This window comes from Mastomys coucha, unplaced genomic scaffold (genome assembly GCF_008632895.1).
Source record: "Mastomys coucha isolate ucsf_1 unplaced genomic scaffold, UCSF_Mcou_1 pScaffold13, whole genome shotgun sequence".
Taxonomy (NCBI): Eukaryota; Metazoa; Chordata; class Mammalia; order Rodentia; family Muridae; genus Mastomys; species Mastomys coucha.
In genome coordinates this window covers 57,394,507-57,407,006 of record NW_022196895.1, presented here as the reverse complement: position 1 = coordinate 57,407,006, position 12,500 = coordinate 57,394,507, and positions in this window count along the sequence as shown.

Genomic DNA, 12,500 nt, shown 5'->3' with positions numbered 1-12,500 from the left:
TGTGCTGCAATCCTTTAATACAGTTCCTCATGTTGTGGTGACCACCCCCCCCACTGCAAAATTATTTCATTGTTACTTCATAACTATAATTTTGCTACTGTTATGAATCAAAATGTAAATACCTAATATGGAACCATCAAAGGGATCATGACCCACAGGTTAAGAGACACTGTTGTAGAAGCTACTTCAGAACATCCTTCAAGAAAAGAGGTAGTCAGCCGGGCGGTGGTGGTGCATGCCTTTGATCCCAGCACCTTCGAGGTGAGTTTGAGGCCAGCCTGGTCTACAGAGTGAGTTCCAGGACAGCCAGGGCTACACAGAGAAACCCTGTCTCAAAAAAAGAAAGAAAGAAAGAAAGAAAGAAAGAAAGAAAGAAAGAAAGAAAGAAAGAAAGAAAGAAAGAAAGAAGGAAAAGAGGTAGTCAAGGCTTAAGATGGAGGAAAAGTTGGTGGGCTGTGTACTGACTTTTTTTTCTTTTCCTTTTTGACATGTTCTCACTATGGAGCTCAGGCTGGCTTTGAATTTGGCCTGGCCCTTTTGCCTCTGTTTCCTAATTGCTGGCCTTACGCTGGCCTTACAGGCATATGACTAGCTTGTACATTGGACTTGTATTCCAGGCTGGCCTTGAACTCACTGTGTAGCAGAGGATGACCTTGAATTTGTGATTCTTCTGCCGCCACCTCCAGATTGCTAAGAGCATGGGTGTTCAGCTGCCAGGCCTGTTGTATGTGGTGCTGGGGACCAAGGGGGGCTCTGTGTACACTAAGCCAGAAGCCTGCCTAGTGAACTGCATTCTTCATTACATGCTACTTTGCTTGGCTGGCTGGTTGGTGGGTGGGTTTTGTCTGTGTGATAGCCCTGGTTGTTCTGGAACTTGTTTTGTAGATCAGGCCAGCCTGGAACTCACAACAATTCACCTGCCTCAGCCTCTGCCTCTGCCTCTGAAGTACTGGAATCAAAAGTGTGGGCCACCACACCCAGCTAGTATTTTTAGATAAAAGATCTTTCCATCCTGATACACAGAGCTGAATCCAAGGGATTCAGACATTTACAGACGCTTCACAGAAAAAGAAAGGGGCAGTCCTTGGACAAGACTCTACAGCCTTCAGCAGCAAGGCCGTGTGATAGCTGGAAGGTGTCCCTAGGGCCATTAACTCTAACAGACACAGGAAATTTGACCCCTCGGGCCTACAGAGTAACCGAAAGGATAAAAACATGACATTCCTGCTTTAGTTGTTTTTTTGTTTTGTTTTGTTTTTGTTTCTGTTTTGTGTTTTTTTTTTTTTTTTTGAGACAGGATTTCTCTGTGTAGCCCTGGCTGTCCTGTCGAACTCAGAAATCCGCCTGCTCTGCCTCCCAAGTGCTGGGATTAAAGGCGTGCGCCACCACTGCCCAGCTTCCTGCCTTAGTTTTATACTCTCTCTCAGGACTCAGGGTCAGGCTGCTACTGTTCATTTGTTTGTTCATTTTTGGAGATGGGGTTTCTCTGTATAGCCTTGGCTATCCCAGAACTCACTCTGAAGACCAAGCTGGCCTCGAACTCAGAAATCCGCTTGCCTCTGCACCCTGAGAACTGGGATCAAAGGCACGTGCCACCACTGCCCGACAAGGCTGCTGCCTTATGTACACAATGGACATATTGGTCAGTCATGAACTGTCTGAGACGAGACCCTCTGAGCTCCCTTCTAGGCTCAAAGATACAAAATATAGGACATGTTGGCAACTGATTGCTCCAAATGTCCAGAGAAGGAGCAGATAATGTTCTAAGACCTCAGTCCCCTTGTCATCCAAGACCAGCACAGCCTTGAGAACAGATCAACCCAAGATGAGCTCACTCCCTGCCCTCATAGCTTTGAAAGTTTTAAATTGGCCCACGTTAATAATAATATGTATTTATTTATATTACCTATTTACATTATTATAAGTTATAATAATAACAAGTTCATTGTAAAGAAATCAGCCACCCCCATTACTCTTCCTTGTCCCCTTTTTAGTTCTACTGTTCCCTTCTTCTTTCTAACCAGCTCACTCCTACTTTTATGCAGTCTTCCAATCTAATGACATTAGAGTTACTTCTAATGGACAACTTCCCATGTCTACACCCCAGTGGGGGAAAAAAACCTCTTAGGAAGAATTAACTGCCTATGATCTTCAGGGAGGGGCAGGTCTTTGTGAACTCCTCTTCATACTTTAAATATTTATATTTATTTATTTATTTTATGTATATGAGTATACATAGCTGTCTTCCAACACACCAGAAGAGGGTATCAGATCCTATTACAGATGGTTGTGAGACATCATGTGGCTGCTGGGAATTGGACTCTGGACCTCTGGAAGAAGCAGTCAGTGCTCTTAACCACTGAGCCATCTCTTCAGCCCCGTACTTTAAAATACACATGTAAAAAGTCAATCCTGTATTAAAGGTTGACAGTCTTAAATGTCTTTAGCAATGACATTTTCAGATTCTTCCTGTCTTAAAAAAAAAAATTGTGTTTGTGAATCCTTGAGTGTGTTGTGCCTGGCGTACCTGTGGAGGTCAGAGGAAAACTCTGTGTGGGCATGTCTTAGTCAGGGTTTCTCTGTGTAGCCCTGGCTGTCCTGGAACTCACTCTGTAGACCAGGCTAGCCTCGAACTCAGAAATCCACCTCTGCTTCCCGAGTGCTGGAATTAAAGGCGTGTGCCACCACTGACCAGCATTAGTCAGGGTTTCTATTCCTGCACAAACATGATGATCAAGAAGCGATTTGGGGGGGAAAAGTTTATTCAGCGTACACTTCCACATTGCTATTCATCACCAAAGGAAGTCAGGACTGGAACTCAAGCAGGTCAGGAAGCAGGAGCTGATGCAGAGGCCATGGAGGGACGTTCCTTACTGGCTTGCTTCCTCTGCCTTGCTCAGCTTGCTCTCATAGAACACAAGATTACCAGCCCAGGGATGGCACCACCCACAATAGGCTCTCCCTGCTTGGTCACTAATTGAGAAGATGCCTTACAGATGGATCTCATGGAGGCAATTTCTCAACTGAAGCTCCTTTCTCTGTGATAACTGCAACCTGTGTCAAATTGACACACAAAACTAGCCAGTACAGGGCATCAACTCTCTTTCTACCATGTAGGTCCAAAGATTGAACTCAGACTGCAGAACCTAGAGGCACCCTTCCCTACCCACTGAGCCACCTCAGTGACCCATGTTATCTAAGTCACAAAATCTTGCATTCTCTGCCCTCTCTGGTCTACCACTCTCCTGAAGAAGGATGACTACATCCTTGGGTGACAGATACACTCACTTTGAGACCCTGTGTCCTATAGATTTTACCTGTCCCAGTGTCATTGGCTGAGCTCAGGCTCTTAGTGAGCCCATCACAGAATTACACATAGGCTCTAGTAGGCGCTCCTTTGAACACGAAGGTCAGGCTCAGACATGGATGAGTTGTGACCCCTGTGGAGCTCTCAGTCTGAACAATCACAGAAATAGGATTCCAAATATAGGTAGGGCAGAGCTATTGTGGGAGCAGGGGAGCATGGGGGATACTTCCCAGAGATGGGCAAGTTGGTAAAGTACAAAGCATTTCCGAGAGAGGCCGGACTCATGGTGAGTCCTGTGAGAAGCAAGTGCACGTGACATGTGAGGTACCAGCATACAAACTGGAGCTGGGGTCGACAGAGGCCAAGATGTAGGGCTGGCGGGGTCAGAACCAGGGGGCCATGGAAGCAGCACCTATACAAGGCTGTCATGGGAACAGGGCATGATGACACACACCTGCAATCCTGACAGGAGGTAGATCCAAGAGGACCAGAAATTCAAGGTTATCTCCATCTACATAGTGAGTTCCAGAGTAGCCTGGACCATGTGAGCTACATGTGCCCATCTCAAGAAACCTTCAGAAATGATAAAGGCTAAATTAAGGGAGGCAGCATGGATGGATGTGGTGGATATGCAAATAATAGAAACTAAAGAGGCAGATACTAAATCCCTTTGTAGACACAGTAAGCACACAAATACATAGCCATGGAAAAGCATGGGTTTTGACTTTCAGGCACAAACCCTTAAAAATTAAGTTTTCATGTGGCAAAAAACCTGAGGCACACACACAGTGAACCAGAGTAACAAGCCATCGGAAGCCAAAGGTGGGCTGGAGGACCAAGTAGGAAGCAGAGATTCCAAGTCACAGCCGTGTCTTGTGGGAAGACACAGCAAGGCACTGAACAGTAGGTGCTCCTGCGAAAGCACGTTGGTTGTAAGACCTGCCTATAGACTCAGCCTGCCCTGGAGAAAGAGTTGCCAAACATCATAGGTCTGCAGCATTGGTCTTCTAAATGTGAACTTTAAAAGGCAGACTCCCAGAATCTGGATAGGTGTCGTTACATCTTCCTTTTATGATTGGGGGTAGTGGCTCCTGCCCTTAGCCCTGCACCCTGGAAGCTGAGGCAGGTAGATGTCTTCAAGTTCAAGGTCAGCCTCATCTAGCGTTCCAGGCCAAGCAGGGCCACATGGCGAGACCCTGTTTTAACAAAATAAAACAAACAAAAAAATCCATTTACAGTTAGGGAGATGGCATAGGGCAGGTCCTACTCTAGAAAGGGGGTTTTGTTGATTAATGGTAGGGCTACTTCAGATTTTAAGATTATGTACAGGTAAAAAGCTTTTCTCTGGTATTTGGTAGAGCCCAATTCCAGCGAGCCTAATAGGACAATGCTGCTGACAAGCAAACTCTATTCTAAGTGGGTGTTCACTGGCATGGTTGTTCTAGAATTTTGAGTACAAGAAACAGCTACAGCAGAAATTCTTTCCTTTCTTATTCCTCTGCCACCAACGGAGGGATATAGCCGCTCACTCCCCCTGCTTCCTCAAACAGCTGTTTGTCATTTATGGGAAAGCTGCAACACTAAACCCTCAGTAGATTTTTTTTTTTCTGGCTGTGTTTGTGCATCTCCTAGCAACGGAGGGAGTTACACAGCTTGTTTTCCTAGGTGACAAGCCCTAAAAGAGAGGCAAGGAGCCAGTACAAAAGCCGTGAGTTTACCAGGCCTGGCATCTCTTCCTTCATGGCAGGAAGACCTAACTCAGACCCTGAGGATACAGATAGAAACAGCCTCTCAAATACTTCCAACTTTCTCTGCAAAGCCTATGACACGGAACGTTAGAACCAAACACCTAGGGCAGTCACTGTCAAAGGAGGCTGGCTGTCACACCCCCTGAGCTGAGAGAACTGATTTTTGGTCTGTTTCTACTGGCTTTCCCTGCCTTATCCACTTGGGAGTCTCAACACATGGCTCATGTTAAGGAGAAATCCACTTTGCCCTTGTCCGCTGAGGTACTGCACATTAGGTAGTGCCGGCTAACCAAACAATAAACCCTCCGCTTAGACTTCTCTGTGTTGTCCTGTTAAACTCACTGGCTTTAACTTTTCTCCAGTAAGATCGTTATCCTCTTTTCAGTGTAGAATTCACCTCGCTCTGCATGTTATTCCCAAAGCCACATCTCTGCCCCACACTGTCCCCTCAGGTGTCACAGAATTCATGGGACTGTGGCTTTCATAGAAAGGACAGGTAAGGGGTTGACAGGGAGAAGCTTAGTAGGTAAAGTTTCCCCTGTAAGTTGAGGACTTGAGTTCTAATCCTTAGCATCCATTACAGGTCAGGAGTTGTGCACATGTAACCCCAGAACTGGGGTTAAAAAAGGTGGCTACCAGAGCACACTGACTGGGCTAGCTCAGGGAGTTCTAAGCTGGCTGTTTATTGATGGGCTAGCAAGCTAGCACAGCAGGTAGAGGTGCTTGCTGCCAAGCCTGAGCCTGAACACATATACTGGAAGGAGAGAACCAGCTCCCACAATGCATAAGCCATCCCCATAAACGTGTATGTATCTGTGAAATGATAGCTACGATGACCAAAGTGGATTTCGTTAACGTTTGAGCAAGTCCTTAACCTGACTTCATTCCATTCATGACCAGCAAAATGCAGAACATGTATTTAAAACAAAAAAAACAAAAAAACCTAGAGCTTGTCATCTCAGACTTACTAAGCTTTGCTTCAGATCCTAATTTATCCTGTCTTTGTTTGTTTGCTTGCTTGCTTGTTTTTTGAGACAGGGTTTAGTCCTGGCTGTCCTGGAACTTGCTCTGTAGACCACGATGGCCTTGAACCCAGAGATCCACCTGACTCTGCCTTCCTAGTACTGGGATTAAAAGCATGCACCACCACACCTGGCTTACCCTGTTTTCTACTTGGCATCTCTTTTTGCCAGGATCCCCAGACTTGACTGTCATGGTATTTGTGAATTTGCTAGACCCTACCCATTCTACGGGTCTAGGTCAAGGCTTGAGAATGTGTTTCTACAGGACAAGCCTATAATCCCAGCACTGAGGCAGAGAGTACTCAAGCCCACCCTGGGGATAAAAACTGAGACATTGCAGAAGAAGAAGAAGAAGAAGAAGAAGAAGAAGAAGAAGAAGAAGAAGAAGAAGAAGAAGAGGAGGAGGAGGAGGAGGAGGAGGAAGAAGAGGAGGAGGAGGAGGAGGAGGAAAAAAGAAGCAGCTAGAGATCCCTTCTACCTCTTTCAAATTCAATGGTCCTGGGCTATGGATGTAGCTCAGTAGTAGTAGTGTTTGCATACTGATAAGACCCTGGTTTCAACCCCCAGCAGCAGAATTACATAAAGTACATGTGTGCGCGCGCACACACACACACACACACACACACACACACACACACACACACATTTGTATGTGTTTCACATTTTTGTTTACTCTTTTCTTGGCATTTTGTTCTGTTTATCCCTTCCATCACTATTTCAAACATAGTACTCGGAGACAAAACAACAAAAGAAGGAAAGGCAAGGAATCCAGTTTTTAAAAGGAAGGCTTTAGCTGTGTGTGTGTCTGAATCCAGAGGCAGGAAGACTTCAGATGTCCTGGAACTGGAGTCACAGGTAATTGTGACACATACACACACAAACACACACACACACACACACACATGATGTGGGTTCTAGGAACTGAGCCCAAGACTCCAAGGAGGACAACAAGTGCTCTTAACGCTGTTCCACCTCTTCAGTGCTCAGAATCCAAAGTCTTCATATTGAGTTTCGTGTCTTCCCAGGTGGCAGTGCGCATCTACATGTGGCTTTGTGAGATCCTCCAGTGGTAGTTTACGGTATGGGATTTCCTTCTCCGTGTATACACAGCGCCTCTCCCTCACTGTAAGGGTAGAAACAGTAGAAAGGCCAAAGCTGAGCATCACAATGCTTCCCATAGCACAGATGAGTTCTGGGTTTGAATCCTGACACTGCTACAAAAGCCTAGGCAGACAGCGGCACCAGGAAGACATTTAGATGTATTTACCTCAGGAGAACATTTTATCAGTCTAAAAATAGGAATCTTCCTTCAGTACAGCATGGTACTTTCCCAGTCATGACAAGTTTTTTTCAGGTTTAAGTAACAGTTGACAGTACACATATGACTTGATTAAGGGGCCAGAGTGGCTCAAGTGTGAACATGTTTTCTGGCTGCCTCTGACCACCCCTCCATGATGCATCTGTCATTTCCATCCTCCATACACCTCCTACTGCCAGGTTCATGTTGCTGCATCAGTCTCATCATGCACCCCCACCCCAATATTAACACAAACATTTTTATACACTAATAGAGACTGTGAAGAAAAACCAACCAACCAACCCTGAAACAAACCCCAAACCATGTTATTGGCTTGGAAACATGGCTAACTGGGGTCTCTCCTATCATCTCACATGTACATTTGAACTTTTGTCAAAATGTACATACTGTGTGCCCCCCAAGGGCACTTCCTTCATGTGACGCACACCAACCTCCAGCATCACCTCCTGGCTTTGCTGAAGGAACGGCTGTTATGCTGGCTAAGATTGCTCCAGAGGCTGTTTTTGCATGTGTAATCCAGAAGCATCCTCCTCTGACCTTGACCTGCTCCAGCACTATTCTGCTTCACCATATATTCACTGAATATAGTCCTGGGTATAACATCATGTCTGGATTTCTGGGAAAGACTAACAATGCTGGGCTCTGAAACTCTATTTAGTAAGGTGAGGGGGGAAATGTGTTACTGTTTGTCTAGTATCGAAATTTTCACTTTTGTACCCAGGTTAACAAACTAAACTAAGATGAACCATGGTGTGCGTACGAACCTGTGGTCTCGGCCACTCAGGAGGGTGAATGCAGGAGTTGAAGGACAAAATTTGCATTCAGTCATAAACCACACAAAGCAGCAGTGACTGCTTTGGTCTCCATGTTGCAGATTAAAAAACTACCCAGAGCCAGAGTCCAAATCGGCCAGTTTTTCTAAGTCCAGACTACATTTTCACTTTAAGTAGATGTGCACGTTAACTAAGCAAGTCAGCTTTGCAATAAAAACCCACATGTCTCCTCCTGATTCTGAATGGCTTACAGAAAGTAGTAACCCCACAGTGTCATGGTCCAGTGCTATACATTGGAACCAATGGCTGGTGGACTCACACCCACAGAGATTGTTACAACTGTTTTCCTTCCCTGAGCCAGTAATATGTCAGATTTGATTTGTAATGTAGAGAAGCTGTGTTGTAGAGGAGGAGCTTTTGAGTCCCACTACCCACTTAGGGTTGACAGTGAGCTACAGCCAAGAGGGAGGGGTCACACAGAATCTCTAAGCCAATGATTCTCAACCTTCCTAATGCTGTGACCCTTTAATAAAGTTCCTCATGTTGTGGTGACCCCCAATCCGTAAAAGTATTTTCATTGTTGCGTTATAACTATAATTTTGCTACTGTTTTGAATCATAATGTATGATCTGATACACAGGATGTGTTTTTCATTGTTACAATTTGAAAATAATTAAAACGTAGGAATTAATCGCAAAACAATATGTAATTACATATCATAGAATATTTATTTCTAATTATGAATAAATGAAATTTTGCCCTGAAGCATGGTGTAGCATGGGTAACAGCCTTAATAGGACAATAGTAAACAACACAGACGACATTTTGTGACAGTATGCATAAAAATCTAACATCAGTGTGAAGGTTGAGGTTGCTTCTTTCTCACCCAATCAGAAATTGCCGGGCAGTCTTTGAAAGAGAGCACAATCCAGATCATTTCCTACAACAAATCTATTTCTGTATGTAGACCTGATAACCAATGAGCTGGAAAACCCTGTTCCACAAAGATGCATTGTTGGAAATGGAAAAAAAAAAAAAAGAAAAGGTGCAACACTATCTCAGACAGAACAGGGCATGACTGCAACCACCTGATCCAGAACTTTGTAACTGGTGTTGTAGAGAAATAAATTCTCCCTACACCTCTGTTAATAACTTCATATAACTTCATTGAACTTTTTTTTTTTTTTTTGCTGCCTCAGAAACAACTTCAACTTTGGCTGTGAATGGGCTTCTCGCAAGCACAAGTGTGGTGTCAGGAAGATTTGGAAAATACAATGAACTTCTTCAAGTATGTGCAAATTCTTTCACAGAAATTATCATCATAACCCTTTTGTCTGGTTCAGCGCCATGTGTCTGATCATAATGTGAACAGGGTCTCTGGCCGCTGGCCACAGTAAACCCTCAGCAAAGGCATGAGGTTCCATAGCTCTGACGGTTCTGAGTGCCATCAAATATGAAGCTTCCACAGATGCTACCCTTTTCTTTGTGGTCCTTGCCATCAGCATCAGGTCTGGCTTTCCTGGGTCCATCAGCTTTGCTACTAAAATATTCTTGGTAAAGTTTGGATGTTTGTTATCAAAATGGCAGTTTAGTTTGTTTAGCTTCATAGATTTGGCTGATGGAACTGCACAACAAATAACACGTGGCAGTTTCCGACTCCTGCTGTAATAATTGAGGTAAAACTGAGAGGACTTAGTTAGTCAAAGGCAAGCTGGCTCCATGACAGGCTGCAAAACGGCAGTGTGGGAGACTAGGACTTAGTTTCTGTTTCTCAGAAATGAGGCCTCAGATCCAGGAACCCTTAGTCAGCCAACCACAGTTGTAGGCAGCCAATCTGAAGATATCTTGTCATTTGGCCTGATGGTATGAATAGATAGCTTGAATGAGTAAGCAACCCCCTGGGAAGTCTCCAGAGCTTAGCCAATTATAGAATCAGTCAAACCCCTAGAGATAGAGCTAACCAATGTAAAAAGGGCACATACCCCTCCTGGAATTTTCCTGACAATAAACGCTGACCCTGTGAGTCTAACCAGATGACTCCATTCCCTAATCAGGAGACCCCTGTAGGCAGGAAATTCAATTAAATAAATGTTCTTAGCTTTAGCATACTATTTGAATCTAGGTTATCATTCTTTGGTAATTCTTGGATCCTAATACTTGGGGGCTCGTCCGGGATTCTGGAGAGCCTCAATCCCCACCCTTAAAATCCATTGAATCATGGATGAGCTGAGTATTTGGGGAAAATTTTTTCCCCACCAATTGGTAAGTTGGGAGTGCTCCATCTGTGTATCTGTTTTTATGTCGTCAATCTGGAGGCTGAGGGGGACAGAGCAGACTCATATTCTGTCACTGGGCCTGGTACTAAGGAAGATGCTCTTGAAAACTCATCTGAGAGAACTTGTTAGTTCTAATCTAATTTCTGGATCTGCTGTAGGTCTGTGGGCCTCCTGTATGCAGGGAGAAAGACAGTCTGCCTGTGAAAGACTATCTTTAACTATGGGTCTTTAATCCTCACATTCACAGAGAGGAAGACCATCTGAGACAGCCTTTCTGCTTTGTTTTCACTTTCCTGGAAACACTGTTCTGTTTGTCTGTGATATTGTCCTTGTGTATAAGTTCTTTTTGGTTCCTAAGATGGGACAGGCAAAGAGCACCCCACTGGGCTTGGTCCTGAGTCATTTCAAGGATTTCTGCTGAGTTGTGAAAGACTTAGGTCTGGTTGCTCTTCCTGGTAAAGTAACCATCTTTTGCAGGAATGAATGGCCCTCCTCCAATAATCTGAGGAGGGAGTTTTCTATCTCCCCCATCCCCTAAACTCTATTGGTTGTCCTTGGGGCACTGGTCTGCCCATGTCTGACCATTATGCCTACAGTTTCATTTTGTTGCTTAATTGTTGCTCTATGTTTCATATTCAGAGGGTTAAGAATAAATAAAATAGCCTTCCTTCACTACATGAATTCACAGAAAAGAGTTTGCAGCGCAGGTCTGAGGCACACCCAGCCCATTGCCATGGCTCCAGCCCTTACCTTTCCTAGCCCTGCAAGAGTGCTGTGTGCTCCCACATTTTCTGCCCCATTGCTCTGCCAGCTTGAATGGATGGACTTCCAAACTGGCTGTCTGAGGGCTCATGTAACCTGACTGAGATGTCATCTTCAGACTCCCTGTGGATAATTGTCTTAGTTTGGACTGATTGTTTCATTCTAAAGAAGATGAGCCGAACTTACCTGCCTGCTCTTTATCCTTAACTGGGTCTTAACACAGGGATTTCTAAGCTGGTGCTGCTTTCAAAAGCCCTACACCTGCAGCTTAGAAGCTGAACATTGCTGGACAAACCCCACCTCCTGAAATGAATCAAGATGGCACCAGGCAAGAGACTGCTTGATCAAGTACAAGTTACTCTTAAAGGGACACAAACAGCTTCCCAGTTTCTCTGGTAAGAAAGCTGATGGCTAATCTTGTTATAGAACTTCTGTGCCCATGAGAACTAGATTCAATATGTAGCAAGGTGCCCCTTCCTTGAAATTTTAGCTAAAAGGAGGAAAAAGGTTTTGTCTGTCTGATTTAAATATATAAATATATGTGGCCACTGCATGTTTATTTGACTGGCCTTAAATATATATAAACTTACTATGATTTTCATGTCTTGGTTATAAAGTATTAATTCATAATTTATAATGTATGATTAGTAATCTATAAGATCAGTAACAGAAAGTTGGTTTAAAACAACTCAGGGTTAAAGCCATATGGGGCAACAGCACATGGCATAAGCCAACTAAGATATTTAAAGATATTTTTAAATTGGAATAATATTTTGTCCTAGAAACCAGACTTTAAAAGATAGGATTTAAAAATGTTTCTTTAATGAGGTATTAAAACTGCACTTTTGCTGGGCAGTGGTGGCACACGCCTTTAATCCCAGCACTTGGGAGGCAGAGGAAGGCGGATTTCTGAGTTCGAGGCCAGCCTGATCTACAGAGTTAGTTCCTGGACAGCCAGAGCTACACAGAGAAACCCTGTCTCAAAAAACCAAGATAAATTAATTAAAAAAATAAAAAAGGATACTATATTTTGATATTGAAAAAGAAAATTTTAAAAGTTATACATATAAAACTATGGGACATTCTAAATTTTATTAAGTAGTTAAGATGTCTTTGTTGGTGTGATGATTACAATTTTAAAAAAGTTTTATTTATTGGACAGCAATCAGGTTATAAACATATGAGGGGAAGAAATTTTGATGAAAAAAAGCTCAGGTAGATCCTATAATGATGGCTATAAATCTGATGATAAAAACAGTGGATATGGTAACCAAAGGTTTTAAAATAAAACAGA